The 21,595-nt window shown below is 38.5% G+C and overlaps 1 long non-coding RNA gene across 1 annotated transcript; it reads right to left on the bottom strand.

Moving 5' to 3' along the window:
- Positions 1 to 4,713: 4,713 nt before the first annotated feature.
- On the bottom strand, positions 4,714 to 6,882 carry LOC129728528 (uncharacterized). The gene is made up of 2 exons (XR_008728650.1): positions 6,409 to 6,882; positions 4,714 to 6,271 (listed from the first exon to the last, which is right to left on the bottom strand). It is a non-coding gene; the product is annotated as an uncharacterized LOC129728528 (long non-coding RNA).
- Positions 6,883 to 21,595: the final 14,713 nt, after the last annotated feature.

Raw genomic sequence — 21,595 nt, 5'->3', positions numbered from 1 at the left:
GCTTAACCTTAGCCTACCTACACGTTCCCCCTTGCCGAATGTTTTATAAAAAAATATGTTTGTCGTGCAACACTACCTACTTGTTTACTAATAATAACTGTTTGTAAAGTACGCAACCAATAACTACTGGGTTACCTCTAATATCTATTTTCGTATATAAATACGATTGCACCACTCCAGATGTGTTAGTAACAGTTTGCATTTTGTGAAGATGAATAAAGTGAAAATGGAATACACCAAACCCAAATGCTGTAAACCCTCTCCTGATCATCGGTGCTCATCAAGCTTACGCAAATTAAACGAAAACGTTATTGCAAAATTAAAAAAATTGAACAGTCAAGCTCATTCTAATACGTCTTTATCAATTTGTGATTCGTATAGTTATTGGAATGATAATCAAGTCACCATTCATCCCTTCGTTGTTTACTATTCAGAATCTGGAACACTTAAGAATAGCAGCTTCATCATAATATCGGAAGTACTCCATCATGATACTGTTGCGGTTCAGGTGTTCATTGCCAAATTAATGAGTTTTTTGAAAACAACAATACAGTTGAAAAAAGCGATATTAATGTCTGATGGAGCTGCCTCACAATATAAAAATAGAAAAAACTTTGCAAGTCTTTGCAAGTCTTTGCAAGTTCAAAACCAAATATAACGTCTATGCAGAGTGGCATTTTTTTGCGACTTCTCATTGTAAAGGCCCATGCGATGCAATTGGTGGTATATTAAAACGAATGGCAGGAAAAGCAAGTTCAGCTAAAGAACATGAACATCCCATTACGAGCGCAAAAGAATTGTATTATTGGTCTAATCAGGAAAGTGATAAAAATTCATCAAAAATGTCATTTAGTTGGGTATCATATGAAGAATATGAACAAGGAGTAACAGAATGGAGCAATATTTTCAAAAAATCGATAATTATTACTGTCACACAAAAGTATTACTCTTTTGTTCCGATTTCAGAAAATAAGATACAAACGAAGCTGTTTTCAAAAGATGACGAATCATTTACTTATGATGTATAAAAAATATAAGGTGAAACTAGTTCTGTAAAGTATCTATGTCTTAAAAAAATATGTTCCTAAGATAATAAAACTCGAAAATAAATATTTGATTCTTATATATATTTATATCACTTAGAACATTTAACTCTTTTCTTGAAAACCGTTCGCCCAATCGTTTTGTTGTCGAAGAATGAATTGTATATTTTTGATCAAGCATTCCAATGAACGTATGGTTTTTGCTGAGAACCATGGACAAATTAAGAAAAACGTGTATTTTCCTAAATAATTATAATTTTTCGAGCTTAAATTAAAAATAACTCGAAAACCAATGCCTTTAGAATGTTTACTACCGAGAGATTTTTGATTTAAAATGACTCTCTACATCTTTTGAAATCGTCAGAACACAAATATTTTGAAAACTGTTTGAATTAGAATTTTCATAAAAAAATTAATCTACCATAAAAAAAATATTTTTCATTTCTCCATCCTGGACTTTTTTTAAAAAGTTGTGTACTAACGTCAAGTTTCTTAAAAAAAAAAAATAAAAAAAAAATTCAACTCTTTTTTTTAAATTGAAATTTAATGTTTATTTTTAATTTTTTTTTTTGGTTTTAGTTTAAAATAGTTTATTTGACACGGCACGATAAATTTTTTTTGGTCAAAAACATTTTTTTTGTACAGTGTATATTTTTTTATGATGCATTTTTGATTCGCTACAACTCATCCTCAGACAGTTTTTCTATACAACCAACGGTTTCTGGGCTACAATGCTTCGAATAAAACCTATGCCAAAAGGCATACGCCCTTTTAAAATGTAACTCATGGCTGTAAAAAATCACTCCACCTGTGAAAAATGCTCAGTTTGCTAAGCCAAATACGTGTGCAAAGTTTCATTCAAATCAAAAATGGTCGATTAAATTTTCGCGTATTTCCAGGCGATTTGAAATGATTTTGCTCTTTACTTTACCACAATTATGGGTCCCTTCGTATATGCACCGAGTAAAATTAGTATTTTTCGTGACACCTGTAAATTTAAATCATTTCAATCGTATAATTAAGCAAACAACTGAGTTAAAAAAATACCATGACTAATAAAAGTTGCTCAGTTTCGTGAGACGTATTTTCGTAAAAGTGATCCATAATTATAATTGTGGAGGGACTGTATAAGAAAATTGGTCGCCAGATTGACATTGGCAAAATTATGATTAACAGATCTTACATAACAGTCGTTGATTTGATGCTTTTTGTAGGAATACCGGTATTATTACACCTTACTGACGGATCGTTGTAAAAAAATTACCGAACGACTTTTTTTATTGAGTGTGTTCCAAATCATAATAGATAGGAATCGACAATCGTTCGACAGTCAGTTCGCTTTTAGAGCCTCACAGTTTTCACAGTGGTTGCGTTACCTACTTAGAAGAGAGACAACGTAATTGGGTTGTTTAGCTACATCAGTTTTTTATATCATCTTAAAGAGCTGCATTTTCTAAGCAAAACGTGATTTTCGAAAATTTCATATAGTTGTTCTTCGGTTTTTAAATCACGAATTAAAACTGCTCGAAATCACTATAATGACCCATGTACCAACTGTCATTCGAGCGGTTTAGAGCGATTTTTATTAAAAAAAAGCGAAGGACGATGATATCAAATTTAACGTTTTGCTCAGAAAATTACACTCATTTAACTGATTTAGAAATCAGAAATCCGTGAATAGCTGAACAACCCAATTAGTGACAGCCAAGGAAACAGGTGCCACTTATCAATTGGGCTGGATTCTTAGCCCAGTTAGCGAACGGGTACTATATCAGACAGGTTTGTATCTATATCGACATCTCTAATCGTAATTTACCGCAAATAGCTTTTTCATCGAAATAATAAAGCTACAATGAAACAAGTTGTGTTTATAAACTTTCCAGCAGATGACGCTGTATAAATCTACTTGATTTCGAGTAGATACAAACACCTAAGAATATGCTGTTACTGAAACTGTTATACAGTTTCGAAAATAGAACTCATTTCCCCACCTTTGCTCTCACGATTCAAATTCTCTTTTTGCGAGAATAGCTAACCATTCGCTCTTATATCATACACTCACGTTTCTAATCGATTAGGGCCGCCACCCACAACTTTGCTAATGGTGATGAAAATGCATTCTTTAAATCGGAAACAATGCAACTATTTTGACAGTGACTTCAAATGGGTTGATTAACCGAAAATGGCTACAAACTCGATTAGATTAGGTTTGATTGGTATTAAAATCAACATCAATCTCCAGGTGCACGGTAACAACCACTCATCGTTCAGTAAACACACCTAAATAACCACTCCTTTTTTCAATGCCAAGGTCAGTGCAGACGAATGCATCAGCTTACCAAAACCGCCTCCAGCACTGTGCACTGCCGTAACTGCATCCGTATAGCTTCTCGATCTAGAAGAAGTTCGCTTCGCTGTCTATTGAGCTGAAAATAAATTTGCTCAGTTAGCAACCGATAAGATATTGTAACATTGCACATTTATTTTACATCTTATATGGCAGTTTGTGAACCGAAATCGATTACATTTTGGTTAGAGCAACAACAACTTTATAACTGGCATTTCCAGTATGCTTTATAATCAGATAATATTGTCGACTTAGATTAAAGTGGCATAGACAGGAAAAATTTCTATTTCAATTTCTAAAGTTTTAATTCCCATACAAAGTAGTATGGCAATATACCATTTTTTTCTCCTTTATTAAGCTTCGTTTCACCATTTTGACTTTTTGGTTTGACAATGTTCAGGTTGCAAGCATCATTTATCTCGCATATTTTACAAGTAATACCGTGCTGAACTTTCTAACATTGACGATCAGTGCCCTTTCATTAAACCGTTCTCAGTTTGTTTTTTTAATGCTTAATAAAACAAGTATTCATTTTGGTGTTCTGAAGTATTTCAATATTTTCAACCATATGACTATCAGCGCTTTATTGAGTTTTAACATTTTCATTGAGTTTTAACATTTTTAGACTATTTTAGACTATGTTAACACAAGCATAAATCCCTTTCATTAAAATGATATTGAAGCGTCCTCGCTGGTTTAGCGCGAATGAAATACACAGGCTTACTAATGTGGAAACATTAGAAAATATGTCAAACAAAATTATCAATAAGTTACGACAAAAATCGTTGCAATCCTCAATTACAACGATTAGCTCACTTTATAGTCAGTAAGATAGGTGTAAGATTAGATTAAGCTTTAATTTTAAACTCCTTTTTTTCTCTTGACAAGTAGGTTTACAATTTCCCTACAATTATATTCACTTAACTGCGGAAGCAATTACAATCTTTTAATGGAATGAAGTTTGAATATATATATAATATAAAAATATATAATACACAATAAAACACTGGACACTAGAGGGTTAATTTACATGTATTAACAATTCAGTAAATTTTCAAATGTTTTGATGATCTAATCGAAACTCCTTTTTCAGAGTGTCCCAAAGTTTCATTTTTGAAATTTTGGTGGTTAAATATTTTCAATACTGTAAGTATGAGTTGCCTCACACTGCCCAGCTGACTCACCCTTACGTTCTCAGGGTCGTAGCGTGTAAGGGGGGGACTCAGTACTATTGCAATAGAAACCGATCTCAATCAGGCAAAGCGGACCAACGAAAGACTAGCGGAAAAAGGATTGGCTCTAATTTTAATGTAAAGATTTGGATTCATTTTACTTCTTTATTCCGAATTTAACGTTCATGTTGCGGTACCGATCACGACGACGCGTTGGGGCCCATCGATGACATGCAGGAGGGAGGGAGAGAGGGTACGTACCTCGACCGCCTAACGGTCAACCAGTGTGGTTTTGATGACCCCACGTTTCACTGATACCACGCCATTTCCCTTCTGGGGACGTTGCGGGCTTCGCTGTCTTGTCGAACTGGCTCGATTCCACGACGTATCCCTGGTCCGGATTCCTTAGCACCGAGCGGGGTTGAGGGCGGTTTCCCCCAGGGTGTATGAGCTGTCCCGTCCCGAAAGTGTCCAAGGTCTGCCGTGCTCCACGAGGCGATCTGGTTCACTCGAACACAGCTGGCGCTATTGTCTTCCACTGCAGATAAAGCGCAACTTTCTTCTCCTGGCTATCACTTTTAAAACCACTTTTAATTATCGCCTTCAAATTTCACGTACGTGTTTTCGCTCTGACGGGTTAAGCTCTAATGGTCCTCGTCTCCAACGTCTGTCATCTACTATCGACCTTCTCCCAATCCTCGATCTCCCTCTCTCTTCTTCTTCTCTCTCTTTTCCTTTACCCGGATGCAGCGATCTTGATGTCATATATTTTCTTGCTTCATCCGGCACCTGGGTGGCGTTGTGTCAGGGTTGTTTTTGGTTAGCGGTTATTTTTATCGGTTGGGATATTTTTAGTGCGGACTATTTTGCCGTTGCGGTTTTTCCGGTACATTTCGCTTCTCGTATTTTTGTAACCGCCTGTAAGGTGTGGCCGCCTTCTGGGATTTCTGATGGTCTCTTGGGAACCACGTCAAAAGCCCCAACGTCTGGTCTGCACGTTCCGGGGTGGGCTCCAAAGGCCTCTTTTATTCCCAGATTGTCAACCGGCGGGAAATCCACGGGCTTACAAGCGGCAACAATACATAACTTTTTTTTTCTCGCAAATTATCGACGCCTAATTATGGAGTAAACTATGATGTTTATGTTAGTATGTTTAGTATAACTTAAAGCTATGTTAAACAAAAATTACAATAATTTGAAAACAAAATAAATTAAAAGCTAACAACAATAATAATGAGCCAACCACAAACAAAACAAATATTCACAACTTACATACTACAAATTAAACAAATCCTTAATTGGGCCGATCGCCTTGAAAGCGATCGGTAACAATACTGTACTATATTAATATCATGGATTAGCTTGTTTATTTCATTTATGCGCCTATTAATGTCATTTCTATTCAAACTGCTTTGTTATTTCTCAACCCCATTTTTTCTACCGTTAGTATTCAGCAATATCAGAATTTTTTCCGCTCAATTTCCGAGCACCAGTGTTACCATTGATTTTGTGGGTAACAATATCGTAACAATATCGGTGTAATAAAGTGTGTGAGGCTACTGAGGAAACCGTCATCCTCAAGCACTTTTGAGTATATGTTTGCTGGCACAATGCTACTAACTAACTTTTACCAAAAATATAGTTCCTAAGTTGATTCACTTCGCGATGATTCGTTACTTCATTGCCAGTAAATATGAATATGTGGAAAACTAGTTTGCGAAAGAAATCGAATGGTTGCATTAAATTTTTTTTTTTTTTTTGAAACTAACTTCAATAATCATTGTTTTTTTTTTGCGCCAAATCATCAACTCGATTTATCTTTATCACTAGTTGTGACGATTTTTACCTCAGTGCTATGCCCGATCATCGGGTTATGAAATAACTGAAACACGAGACCACTAAGCGAGTACGGCATTAATCGCATAGCGATTATTATTTTCATCCAGGCGATTCAATTATGACTCGAATTCCAGAGGCCAAGGTCACCAATACTTACGGAATAAAATAAAATTAAATGAGAACACTGCGATTTACAGAGGTATGCTACCCACATACACGGCTGTGCGCACACCCACACAACAAATAACAATTAGATGTCAGGATGAGTTTTGCAAAAAAATGAACATTGGCCATGGTGGCACTAATCCAAACAGTAGTAACTACATGCGTTCCTAACTCAGTTAAATTTAGTTTTTTTCTACTAAAGTTTTACCTTTTTTAAACTAAAAAGTGTCCAATATGCTTACAAAACAAGTTATATAATGTTCATCAAAAATCTCTCAGAAGTGCTGACATTATTATCCCACTAAAAACATGGGAAAAACACTTTGAGCTCAGCGCTATCAAATGAAATGAGAAGATCATGTTCCCGGTCCCAAGCGAGTCTCGACCTACATGCAGACCACAGCCGCTGCTGCATTGGGTGCAGCGAAGGTGGTGGAGAAGCGCAGTAACGCATGCGCCTCATATATTCGTGCACTCGTGAAACCGGAACTACCTACACAGAAGGGTTATGCATAACCCATTCCAGAATAAATGTCTCACGGTAAGGAGAAGATCGATAGTGTGCGCTCTATTTCTCATATGCATGAAGATAATGCAACGCGGCTGCCATAACACTCACTCTCACAGGTAGCTCAATATTGCCCGTGAGTCAAAAGTTGGTAGCACTCATTACTCTGAGTTTGTGTTGTTTTTATTTAGCTCGGGTTTAGTGTACGAAACTGCGAAAGTTGATTCGCTGTGGGAGGATTACGAAAACAGTCAGCTCGGACGGGAGCGTTCCCGTCATTCCAGAACCCATACCTGTACAGTAACGATGATAATGGCTGCGATGACGATGATGATAGATTACGACGAAGGCAGTTGTGTGTCCACCATTGCCAGTTACCGGTGTTGGTGAATGAAAATTGGTGGCGTGTTTTGGTAAACATCGGGAAAATATTGATCGACATTTTCTGCCAGCAATGTGGTGTCATCATTCACACATCGACTATCGGCCAATGTTACCAGTTGTTCCTGTCACCACATCTTAACGAAGGGTGAAATTTTCACTGGCAGGTGAGTGGGCGAAAAATTTGTTATGGAATTCCAGGAAGTCGTTTCTTTGTTTTTCTTTTCTTCTCAGAACGCAACGTCAAACTGCTCTTTGATTAGCCGTGAATATCGTTCTTTGTTTCGTCCAACGGTAATCAGAAAATGTAGAAGGTAAGTACATTCAGGAAATTTTATAGTAGTATAATATAAAAAAGTAAAATAAAGCTACCGGTTTATAATAACTACACAGCCTCTAACAGAAAATTTATTTTCTGTGTGGCATTGGAATTACGTGGACGTAAAAAATCTCCGCCCAGGAATGTAAACAAACATAGTTTGTTTATATTCATATGCAGCTAAACAATTATCGTTGTGCAACGTTCAAAATGGTACATCTGCCGTTACCGATGAACACCGATTGTTTATTCGCATTAGAAAAGCTGAATCTATCATAACTGGAACGTTTATTTTCTATTGGAGCCGAATTAAGTAAACAACATAATTTATTGTTTAGTTTCCTGGTTTGCTGGTCTTAAACGAAATCAAAACTGTCATTATTTTTACAGCCAATATTCCTTTATAAACGGCAACCGACAAGCAGCCTATTTATTCACAATTAACATGTAACGCCTCCTAGTTAGTTTCGCGGTTTGATGCTGAGCTAACAAGATCCTAGCTCAGGAGAGACTGTTAGACAGTTTAACCTAAATTGTGTTTAAATAATTATACAAGGAGCGTTTAAATCGTATGATTGAAAACGGTTTAAAACTCAGTTGGTCCCTTTTTTTTCACGTGGTTAACGATTAATGGAAGATTGAGTACAATTTTCTGAGTCAAATCTAGAAAATCTATAACGAGAATTTTCTGAGGTTAAGTTTAGTTTCTATGTGGGTTCAAGGTTTGCGAGAAAAGGGTAAAAAACATCTGTATGTTGTGATACACTTCGCTGAGGGCTTTTTGGATATCGAATCAACTCTTGTACAAAGTATTCAAGTTGCTCTGATGGTATATTGTAATTTTGTATTTAATGGTTTATTACCACTAAGATTTTGAATACTAGGGTTAACCCGAGATATTCATAATAGTGGAGTAACATGGGGAATCAAGTTGCTATAAAATATACTAGTTCTAATTCTCTCAATCGTTTTCGTGTCATTGATTAGAAAAAAAAAACATTTAGCTGGAAATACAGTTAGCATAGCTTTCATAATTCTTGTTATTCAACCTTTGCTTGATTTCACGGACAAACCATTTTTGGGTTTAGCCAGATCCATCTAGTATAAATGTTATGTTAGCTTCAAAATGTACTTACAATTCTGACTATATTCATTTGAATGAAAACTTTGGGAAGCTACAAGAAAACTCGACATGTTTGGCTAGTATTAAATGTATTAGAATTGATTTCAAAATCGGAATGAGTTGGACTAGATCCTGTGCCTAACAGAGGGTTGCTAACTAGAGCATAAATACATGTATTATGAAAATTTGATTAAAAATCAACCTATTTCAGGTTTCTTCTAATTGACTATATGATAAACATCTTATTATACCACCAATTAGAAGAAACGATCTCAAGTAGGTAATGAATGGTAATACATCTTTCTATTAACGAACCAGTGCATTTAGGAATACTGTTATTAATTTTAATCGTCCTAGTGTCTTTCAAACCTTTTTTTTATTCTTGCTTATTTTTCGTCGATCTAATTCCGTCATTGTTGTTTGTGCCAATCACCGACGCGGGGAGGCGACTCCACCCAGGATTCTAACTTACGACCCGTTTATTAACGGACCAGCGCCAACGGCTTTACTTCCTTATGCGATGGAAGGCGTGATCCCAGAGACTTTTCGCCTCAGAAAATCTCCCGGTGTCGGCTAGGATTGAATCTAGACCACTTGGGTTGGTTGTGAGTGGATCACGCTACCTCACAACCATCGACACCTATGTCGGCGTTGGGATTCGAACCCAGGCATCGAGCGTGGTTGGCGGAGACGTTACCAACTACGCTAGGCCCCCGCTTAACATTCAAACCTTCCTTAAGCATTTTTTGACACAACTCGTTCGCTTAACCAAACCGTACGCTGTTTTCAAATTCACAAACATACATTACTCTGCAGTTTATTTCCCAGAAATTCTATAAAAATTTTTATTAGTTATTAACTATTAATTTCAAATGCTAAAACATCGGTTAGTTTTCTACGCAATTCCTTCGTTCTTGCAGCAAACGATTGAAAAATCATCTATGCATCCGCCCAAATGCAGAAAATTTCAATATGATAATTCGAAATGCAGAACTCGACCTCTTATTGGTCGCTTAATGCTTGCTTTCTCTAGCACGGTCGACAGAAGTAAACCAGAAGCGATAGCCGTAGTGGCAGGACCAGCTGGTGCATCGGTACTTCCTCTTGTTAAAAGCTGCGTTTTAACGGTAGCGGGCAGCATCAATAGTAGATAAATCAGTCAGTACTTCCTCTAATGAAAAGTTGCCTTATTTTGACAACACACATTCTAAAATGCTGACATTCAAAACATATGGGCTGTAAAACTCTCAATGTAAAAATAACTTCTCACTATGTTAACAGAAGAATACCTTATTCCCAGTGTCGTATCAGCAGCATCATGTACGATATTAAATTCAACAACAAACTGTCCTTCGGGGACCTTACACTTCTTTCCTAATGTTAGAGCGGTTATAAATGTAACTTTATGTTCCAACACGTACTGATTTTCTTTTCCTTCAGCAATATGCAACACCCAACAACTATGTTACCTGCTTCCAAACGACAGTAAATCGCATAATCAAATTTTGAAAATTGCCAAGCCTCTATTAAGCAAGCAACTATAGAGTAATGAGGGGCAAAAGTACGCACTTGATTTTTTTGCAACAGAACTTTTGCAAACAATTATCATAAATTTCGGTTTTGTTTCCAAGCGATACATGAACCTTTTGTCTTCAAAATGTATTACCAGAGTTTTGCGAATTTTGTTTGCAGAATGAGAATTTCACTTTATAGAAAAAATTCCCCCCGTTTGAGCATTTTTACTTTTACCCAGTATGCGGGGCAAAAGTTCGCACTGCATGAACAGTGAATTTATTAAACTATCCTCCATAAAGTTAATTAAATTAAATTAATTTTGTACTGATTCTTTTTGGCTGCGTTAGAGCGGTGCCTCGAAACAATTTTCTTATTTCCGAAAAGCCGGTTTTCTAGGGATATGTTCCAAATCTAAGAAACCTCATGAATATTTGAACAGAATCTTACAGTTATTGCTTTAAAGGTCATAAAATTGCCTCCACAGGCCGGGTTTTGGGTGTTCTAGTGATACATAGAAAATGGACCTTCCGGAATAGATTCCACTGGGGCTTCTAGAGACCATAGTGACAAATTAATAAAATTCATTTTCGAAACCGGGATGATGCACATAGATCTGAAAATGACTCCGGGTGCCATATTAGATTCTAAAATAGCGACTTTCGGTTTCCGAAAAACAACCAAAAATTGTTGAATAGCACCCAATACTGGTATTTTCGGAATCGAATTGATGCTCTGGGATCAAAAATCAACTTCAGACACTATTTTTAAATTATAAATGGTGGATGGTTCCGGTTTGCGGTAAACAGTGAAAATTGACCGAATACCACAATATATGAATTATTTCGGAATCGAAATGATACCAAGAGACCTGAAAACGATCGTCATTATGAATTCCAAGATGGTGGCTTTCGGTTTCTGGAACACAACCTAAAATGGCCTATGTGACATCTAGAATTTGAAATTGGCGTCTGAAGTCGATTTCCGGTCTCAGGGCGTCATTTAATTTCCAGAAAAACACATATTGGGGGGTAATCGAGCATGTTGGGCTGTTTCCTAGAAACCGGAAGTCGACATTTTGGAATCCAAAATGGCGTTTGGGGTCATTTAATGGTCTTAAAGCATCATCCCGATTCCAAAAATACCCATATTACCTGGTATTTGGCCACATTTTGTTGTTTTCCAGAAAGCGGAAGTTGCCTCTTGGAATCTAAAATGGTGTCTTGGGTCTTTATCCAGTCTCTGGACATTATCTCGATTACGGAAACACACATATTGGGAGGTATTTGACCATCTTAGGTTGGTTTTCTAGAAACCGGAAGTTCGCATCTTGAAATTCAAAATGGCGTCTGGGCCATTTCCCGATCTGTGGGCACCATCTCGGTTGCGAAAATAAATATTGGAAGGTATTTGACCTTGTTTTCTTCATTGTTTCTATGGCTTCTAGAAGCCCCAATCTATTCCGGAAGGACCATTTAGAAAGCATATCAACAAAACCATTAAAATGGTTGTGAGAGTCTATTAAAAAATCATAAAACCATAATATTTCTCAGTTTCGGAGCATATCCGCATATCACTACTTATTCTTGAGTAATTTCTGTACGAAAACATAGTTATTAAACACCTTTTTTCATTACGGTTAATGGCACTTAGTGCGTACTTTTGCCCCACAATGAATTTTCCAACTGATTTGAGTTTTATGACAAACATCAAAAAATTGTTTAGGCAAAACAAATTCACCCTACAAACCACAATAATACAAGAGTTTTTTGGGCTCTGTTGTTTTCGAGTTTCTGTAGTTTCCAAGAAGGTCAATCATAGTTCCCAAAACTAGAAAAATAGATCAAAATTGCTCAAAACACAATATGTTTGAAAAACTTTTAAAATTGCGTAACCTTTCCATGCTTGACCAAAATAAATTTGCCCATCTGCTCTTCACAGTGTTGTGTATATATCTCCGCTCAGTTTTGTAGTTGTAGCAAACCTATCGTGGAAAGTCTGGCAATAACGGAGTAGCAACCGCGGGCGGTCAATCATGCTCATGCTCATGTAGCAAACCTGTCGTGAAAAGGTTTTGTTCACACATATTGTAGCATCTTGATTTAGGAAAACAATCATATGTTTACATTATTCAACCGTCTCAAAGGTCTTCCAAAGGTTCCAGCTGCGAATGGCAGTGGACTTTAAGCCAAAAACTGAAAAAAACGGTAATACGCGCAAAAACAAACGAGAGTCAGAGTTCATTTCGAACGGAATCCGAACATTTCGAAATGAAACTTGGGGGAATTTCTTTAAAAAAAATTATTTTTATTTATTTTACGTTTTGTGTTATTCTTTTATATTTCTATGGAAGGAAAAAATTATTATATACAGCCTTGTCAAAGACACTATACCAATCAAACCAACGCAACGGTTTCGGCCCTAAAAATATTTTTATCATCAGTAAGCACTCGGCTGAGTGAATACTTCTTTACCACAAAGAACTTTGTGCTGACATATTAATCAAATTTACTGAGCCGAGTGCTTAATAATGATAAAAATATTGTTAGAGCCGAGTGTCTACTGACGATGCTTACCATAGGGTTTTATTTTATTGTCAGAAAGTTAGAAAAGGATCGATTACCTAGGTAATTTTCTACAGCGTTTTCTACGTTATGCAATTTGATGTGGGACACCATCTAATAAAATAAATATCTAATGCAACCAGTGGTTTTTAAATCTAATTCCTCTCTACGAAAACAACACAATATATGCTCAACATTGGTAGTTTTTCTAACCTAAAAAATAAAAAAAGTTCGAAACAAAAAAATGTTTTTTTAATTTTTTTATAGTGTACTTTTTAAGATCAAATTATTAGCTACAGCTTTGCCGAGGACACTACATATATATACCGATCAAACTAACCGTTCTGGCCAGTGATGCCACATATACAGATTTATCTGTATTTATACAGATTTTTGACGTATATTTTATGCAGATATCTGTATATACAGATTACAGATTTTCTGGAAATAATACAGATTCATACAGATTTTTTGATTTTCATGAGGTCGCAAATAAAACTTTTTGATATAGGTGAAAAATAAAATGAACTCAGACGCTGTTCAGCGTGTCGGAGGTTTTTTTTTATTTATATGCTACGCGTAAGCGTGTGCATGAATGAATCACGGGATATATGTTAAACAATCTATATTGTATTTTTTTCTCGAGAAGGATATGTCTAGTATATATGCAGATTTTTATACAGATTTTTTGAAATCTTACCAAGGTGACAAGATTTTTTGCGCTTCAAAATACAGATGAAAATGTAGCATTACTAGTTCTAGCTCCAGAAGATGATGGGCGGTATACAACGAAAAGTGCGTGAGGTCATCCGAAAATCAGACAAGTTTTTTTCCTGTATTTTTCCTTCAAAAATTTATGAATTTACTGCAAAATGATGTCTCAAGATTTTTTTTACGTGTTTTCTGGTCGAAGATATGTCCCGTTTTATGCGATCAAATATTAAATGGATCAAGCTCCAATTTGATGTGGGAAACCCTTTGTCTTATTTTTTTTACTCTAATATTTTTCGTACTTACGGTGTATACCTTTTTCACATAAGCTCTTCCCTAAAATAAGTAGTCATTTAAAAAAAATTAATGGCACACATTTAGCCCATAAAAACATCTGTGCAAAGTTTCAGCCAGTTCAAAAATTTTACCTTTTTTCACCTTTTTTCAAGAAATTGCACCTGTTTTTAATCATTACAAAAGCAATTAATATTATGTGTACTCTAATTAAGTTTTTTTTTGTGTGGAATGAAAGATTACTCTTACAGTCTATAGAATTTATTTTGCGGCAGAGCTCGTTTGCCTCACTACATTATACGCAGTAATTAGCGAAACAATTAACAACAAGCATGATTCAGCACACGCGGAGCACTCTAAATGACAAAGTCGAGATTACTTCATTGACGTGCTCAGCTGGAATGAAATCACTCTCCGGTGTTTGATAATTATGCATGTATATTTTGCTAAAGGTGTATCAGTAATACAAAGTTCCTCTGATTTTTTTTTCATGCATACAACGCGCTGAAATGTAATACAAAAAAAATATACACAATATATCAATGACTAACTCTGCAGTTAATATGAGTGCAAGAGAGCAAGCCTTCAATAGTTAAGCATGCAAACTCTTAAAGCATCACTTATGTGCAATATTTTGTTTTAAATGTAATTAAATTTCTTCAATTTATTATTGAACATGCGAACCGCAGACAAATTATTTCTCACTATTATCATTTTTGGTTTATAGGTTGACATCATTTAGTACCAGATAGCTCTATTCAAATCATAAAAATATTTTATGTATCCTTTTTTTTGTCTTAGGACGCTGTTCGAGAGTTCCAAGCGAATTAAAAAATATCTTTATTGTACTTACAACTAAGGTACTGATTTTGGTAGTAGTACAACGCAGTCGGATATGCAATTAGTTTTACTTGAAATGCAGTTTTCTCACGCTTGTTTTCACCAGGCAACCGGTATCCGGTACGTGAAGGAATTTGAAGAAATTCCTCGCAGTTCTACTACCGATGCTATATATAATCGAAGGCCTGACTCGAAGACTGCCTTAATGAAAATAGGGTAACTGTAAAGATGTTTCTTTAAATTGAACAATTGAATCGAGTAAAAAGTTGTTTGAGTGTTTTGAAAGACTTTTTTGAAAAAAAAACTTATTGAATAACAGTCGCTTAATTAAAAACAATCATACTTCATGAGTTATGCATTTCATATCAAGCATGAAACCCTTGGCAAAACTTCTCAAAATTTAATCTGAAAATAGCATTCAATTTACAATGAATATCCAAGTCAGTGAACTTAATTTTTCTTCAACTTAGCATTTATGCACTGAAACAAAAAAAACTATTTGTTATTTCCGATTCGAATGAACTTGCACAAAACAAAATCAATATCTTTTAGGTGAAACGGTGTTGAATCCACGAATGGCCGACTTCGAGCCACCACTTCAAATTTTCAAGGCCAAGATTCGGTACAAGTTAAGGCGTCACCTGTGAAAACGCTATTTTATGTTTGCTGCGGTGAAGCGAACATAAAATAGCGTTTTCACAGGGAACGCGTTATCTATTTCTGAGTCTTGTGCTTCTGAAAATTTGATGTGGTGGCTCGAAGCCGTGTTAATTTTTCTGTGGTGTTTGCGTTACGTTTTGTTACAAATGGGGTGTGGGGGTTCAAAAATTGGATTTTTTGCGCTACGTAATCTATGGATGTCACCTAAGTGGCTTCTTGCTCGAAGTTTACGGCCACAGTCTTTGGTCAAGCAAGAAGCACGTGGCATTGGGGCCTGATCTGGCTGGGGGGATTTGGCTAGCCGGTTTTCGGCATGATGTCGGTGTTAAGATTACGCAACCTGTGACGATCTATAAGGACAATCGTAGTTGCATAGGAAGGGTCCAAAACCTAACATCGAACACCATTTTATAAGCGACAACAAAGCAAAGCCTTGGTGCTACATTCCGATTCGGAACTTGACCTTCTGTTTATTTAGACACAGACTTTGCAGCCGACGATTCAGTGTACAGGACGTTTGGGGGGCTAGCGCAACGATCCTACTGACACTAACAGTCTCTCCCGAGCTGAGACTAGAACCACGATTGGCTTGTTAGGCCAGCATCGTACCTCGAGACCATCTGGGAGCGACTACATCGCAGCTAAATGCATACAAGTAAATCCTATTTGGACCGACAAGCAGTTGGCGGACATCTCCACGCAGGCGCGGGACGTACGAAGACCGACGAAAAAACTGCCGTTCTCCATAATCAGAAGGAGGTGGTGGAGTAGATACTGCCAAACAGGCTCTGCGAAGTTGACAAGCTCTCATGGAGAAGTTTTAGAGTCGATCCCAATCAAGACATGTTGTTTCTCATTCGTTAACGTTTGCCTGAGTATTTGTCCGTCCAAGTCCGATGTTATCCTGCAGTGGGGACTTCATATACGCGACACTTTTGCTGCAGCATGAAGATTTGGTCCATTGTCGATTGTCCATCCACAAAATCGGCTTGATAACTTCCCACAAATCTTCTTGTTAGCGGCAAGAGACGGCGAAAATTGATCTGAAAGAGCTCATTGTGGACTACTTTGAAAATTGGGGTAGATCGGTAGTTCTCACACTCTAATCCCTCTGTATTCCAGATTCCAACCAGTTGATGCGAACAGGCAGAACACCTATCCGGGCTCAACTTGATAAGCTCCGCCGCGATGCCATCTTTTACAGCTGATTTGTTGTCCTTGAGCTGCTTGATGGTAGTCATAACTTCACCTATTGTAGGGGTCGATATGTCTCTCTTATTTATTGCACTAACGAACCTGCCGTATTGATCTTCGGCCTTTGTGCAATTCAGCTGCTCACCGTAGGGTTTCTCCCATCTATCGATCTTCTCACGTTATTATTTGTTTGGCATTCCGTCCTAATAACGTGGCCTGATTTACAAAGTTTCTCCAATTCACTCGGTTATTAGCTGCCGCTCTACAATCCCTAGGACACCATGTACTCTCTGTCAGATCTAGCTCCACCTGGTATACCAGGAGCACACTGTGCCCCTGGTCGTCTTCTTCCTACCGGATTCGAGACAAACACCATCTCGCAAGGTAGTCAGGCATTCTTGCAACATGCCCTGCCCAGCGTATCCCTCCAGCTTTAGCCATCTTAGGAATACTGGGTTCACTGTAGAGTTGCGCGAGCTCATGGTTCATTCTTCGCCTCCATATTCCGTTCTCCTGCACGCCGCCAAAGATCGTCCTTAGTACCCGTCGTTCGAAAACTCCGAGCACTCGCAGGTCCTCCTCGAGCATTGTCCACGTTTTATGCCCGTAGAGAACAACCGGTCTTATGAGCGTTTTGTACAGCTTACACTTCGTACGGGGGTTCAGTCTGTTCGACCGCTATTGCTTGTGGAGCCCATAGTAGGCACGACTTCCGCTGATAATATGCCTCCGGATCTCTCGGCTGGTATCATTGTCCTCAGTTACCAGTAAGCCAAAATAGACTAACATACGACTACCTCGAACTCATCGCAATCAATCGTAATGCTACTGCCTAGGCGTTGTCGGTCGGCTTGGGTTCCGCCGGCTAACATATCCTTCGTTTTAGACGTATTTACCTGCAACCCAAACCTCGCTTCTTCGCGTTTTAGTCTGGTGTACTGTTCTGCCACCGCCGCAGTTGTTTTGCCGACAATGTCCATATCATCATCAAAGCAAACGAATTGATTGGATTTGTTGAAAATCGTACCCTGCGTGTTGATGTCCGCTCGACTCTGTAGCGCAATGTTGTATAGCAGGCAGGAGAGACCATCATGCTGGCGAAGCCCCCTGCGGGATTCAAATGGACCCGACAATTCACTCGAAATCCACACACAGCACTGCGTCCCATCCACCGTAGCCTTTATCAGACTAGTAAGCTTCCCCGGAAAGCCGTTTTCGTCCATGACCTTCAATAGCTCTTTTCGGTCGATAGTGTCATACGCGGCTTTAAAGTCGATGAACAGGTGGTGCGTGGGGGTTCTGTATTCACAGCATTTCTGGAGGATCTAAAGATTTGGTCCGTCGCAGACCGTCCTTCCACGAAGCCGGCCTAATAACTTCCCACAAATCTGTTGGCTAGGGGTGAGAGGCGACGGAAAATCATTTGGGAAAGCACTTTATAGGTGGCATTCAGGACGGTGATCGCACGATAGTTCCACAGTCCAATTTGTCGCCTTTCTTATAGATAACCCCATCCTTCCACTCCTCCGGTAGTTGTTCTGTATCCCAAATTTTTGCAATCAGCCGGTGCAAACAGGTAGCCAGCTTCTCCGGGCCCATCTTGATAACCCCGCTCCGAGGCCATCCTTCCCAGCCGATTTATTATTTTTCAGCTGCTTGATGGCATCCTTAACATCGCCTATCGTTGGGGCTGGCACGTCTTCTACATTTGTTGCACCGGCGTGATCGCTTTTTCCTCCGCCATAGTCTCAGCCTGGGCGCCATTCTAGTGTTCGTCGAAGTGCTGCTTCCATTTTTTGGTCACCTCACGATCGTCCGTCAGAATACTACCACCTTTATCCCAACACATTTCGGCTCGCGGCACAGAGCCTCTCCGGGATGCGTGGAGTTTCTGGTATAACTTTTGCGTTTCCTGAGAACAGTCTTGTCCAGTGACTCATCATTGTGCATTTATCTACACATAAATTGCATCACATCAGTTTTTTAGTAGGCATTGTGATGAGCAGAAAAAAATGCACAACCTTATTGAGCGGTGCCTTTGCGCGTACTGAGCGTGGAATATAACTACACATTTGAGTAGGCGAGCCAAAGCTGCGTGCTGTTCAATAAATTAACTGTGTGTCTGTCTACACCGTGATAATAAAAAACTCAGTGAGCATAACACAGTGAGCATAGCGCAGAGCCCTACGTAAACGCTACAGAATACTTTATTAAGGAAACAGCCAGAAAAGTCTTCAACCAGCTAGAATTATCATCATAGTGCCCTTATCAATGAGCAATACATGTGCGCTATCTATATTTTATCAGTTGCAATCGAGAAAGTCTCTTTGCGGGAGCTTTATGCGCTTACTCTTCACAATACAAGCTTTCTGATGTTGCGTATTTTGCTTTCTTCACACAATGTGCATTTGCCTCCAGCGTGCGAAAAAAATAATCAACTCATCCGTTTTTTTTTTTCAACATGCTTCGGTGTTCTGTGCAAATTATATAAGCCTCTTTGTTACACGCGATGAGTATGCCAAGACTGCCTGAGAATGATGCAGCTGTTCCAGCTCTGCAAACTCCTCATCCTCTAGGCGGCGCTTCTTCTCCCGGAAGGTTTGGGTTCGCTGCATCTTCTTCTGTCGGTCTCTTTCCACATTCTGACGAGAGGCACTGCGCATCTTACTGCCCGTGCAGCATTCTCCTCATCCATCGCCCTCCTAAATTCGTCGTCGAACCACTCCTTCCGTTGGCTTCGTCCCACATGTCCGATGACGTTCTCCGCTACGCTGTTGATGGCTGTTTTAATTGTGTTCCAACAGTCCTCGAGAGGACCTTCCTCCAGCTGGTCCTCTTTCGGCAGCGCAGCTTCGAGCGAATGCGCGTAGTTTTCGGCGACGTTAGGTCGCTTCAGTCGCGCGAGATCTAACCGGAGCGGGCGTCGGTACCGAGTGTTGTTAACAACGGAGAGTTTTGGGCGCATCTTAGCCATCACCAGGTAGTGGTCCGAGTCGACGTTAGCGCTCCTATAGGATCTGCCGTCGATGATGTCAGAGAAGTGCCGACAATCAATCAGAACGTGGTCGATTTGTGTTTCCGTCTGATTTGGTGACCTCCTCATATCACATACATCTACCAAGATTCCTCGATCTTTATCCCGATACATTTTCGCTCGTCACACGAAGCCTTCGCGGGATCTTTTGATTTTCTTGTAGAGCAATCGCGTTTCTTGAGAAGGCAGCAAGTGACGGTTTTTGTCTTGGGAGAGATGGCTCTGCTGTCTTCGTTTTTGTTTGTATCGTATCATGTTTTGACGGGTTGTTGCTGTAGCATCAATACCCACGCTCCTCGTGTTCTTGTCTGATACTTCTCGTCGAACCAGCCGCCAGTTTGATACCTCCTGACGAGTCCAATAGCACCCTCCGCTACACTATTAATGGCTGCATTGACTATACTCCAGTAGCTCACTCTTACCCACAACATTGCCCCAAGGACTCAGTGACGACTTCGTAGATTTTAAGATGCTCCAGTATGAGACCTTGGCTGGCGGCGGCAGTCGAAAGCCTTTGACCATAGTAGTCAGGTTTATGACTCGGGGAGACGTGAGAGCTTGTGACGATCGAAGATTGGTCGGTCGTTCTTTCTAGCTTGTCAACCCACCATTTGAGGCACAACCCAAGTAACACACAAAACATGTTAGAAAATAAGTAACAACGAAAGTAGCCATATAAGTGTACTACAAGCGCAATTGAAAACTTGTGTTATTATATTGTGTTTGAAGTTGTTTTTCATCAGTGATACAACCGCATTTCGAAAACAGGCTCTTTTTTCTGGTGTTGGAGATGTTTTTAATAACACGAGTTCAAGAATGACAATCACTATCACTTGGTCTTTTCGTAAGACATTACACCATCTAATAACAACCTTACGTACCTGTAAAATGCTTTTCCTTAGTACAATAGTCGTAGCATTCAACACCCAACTTAAAATAACTTGATCAAATTATTAATTAAATTATACGAACGATTGCTATTTTTATTCGAAGCGGGTCAAAACGCGCCATCAAGAGATAAACAAAACGCTTGCATTGTAACCAATATCACTTCAGATTTTTGTTATTGTACATCTAACAACGTTTTCTAGTTTTGTTAGATTTTATATCCAGATCCAGATATCCAGATAACGTTGAAACTATGCGAAAACAATTTCAATATTCAAGCGGAAGAAATAACTCTAAAATCAAATTAAAACTGTCACTGATAAAAGAAATTGCCGATCTAGTTGCACTGCGCAGACACAATACATTTGGCATTCGCTGGTTAACAGTTGTCATAGCAACAGATTTGCGCATTGCCGTATTAGTACTCGAGATGTATTTTGCCACTTAATTAGGGGAAAGTAGGTAAAGACGGATACCCTAAGGTTTAATCTAAATATTTACTTAGGTATTGCTATTTAGATCGCAGTAGTCATACATAAAAATTTAAGGTCATTTGTTTTCATAATCATTTTTGGTATTAGTGAACTTCCTCCAAGTTTTATGTGTTTTGGGTCTTCAAAAATAAGACTACAAATTGCTGTTTTTTGACATGGTTGGGAAAGACGGACACTTGGGGTGGGTAAGATGGACACTACGAAGGTAAAGGTGGACACTCACAAAAAAGATGTAGTACGTTAAGTATTCTTTTGATTTATGTGTTAAGTGATGGCCATACATTACTCTACGTTATTAGAGTCCATCACGTGAACAGTTTGAGAGGATGGGTTTCGATGAAGGCGAAAATTCTCCGCCTATATGGCCTGTTCTAACTGCTAAGTGATTAATATCTGCTGGTTTCTCTCGCGGCTGTACTTTGTGGACATCTGTAGTACACAACAGATGCTACATGTGAAAATTCTTGGAAAATCCGTGTCCGTCTTGCCCGACCTGGTTGTAAATTT

The sequence above is a fragment of the Wyeomyia smithii genome, chromosome 1 (genome assembly GCF_029784165.1).
Source record: "Wyeomyia smithii strain HCP4-BCI-WySm-NY-G18 chromosome 1, ASM2978416v1, whole genome shotgun sequence".
NCBI lineage: Eukaryota > Metazoa > Arthropoda > Insecta > Diptera > Culicidae > Wyeomyia > Wyeomyia smithii.
The sequence above is the reverse complement of the archived record's forward strand: the minus strand, read 5'-3'. Positions and strand labels throughout refer to the sequence as shown.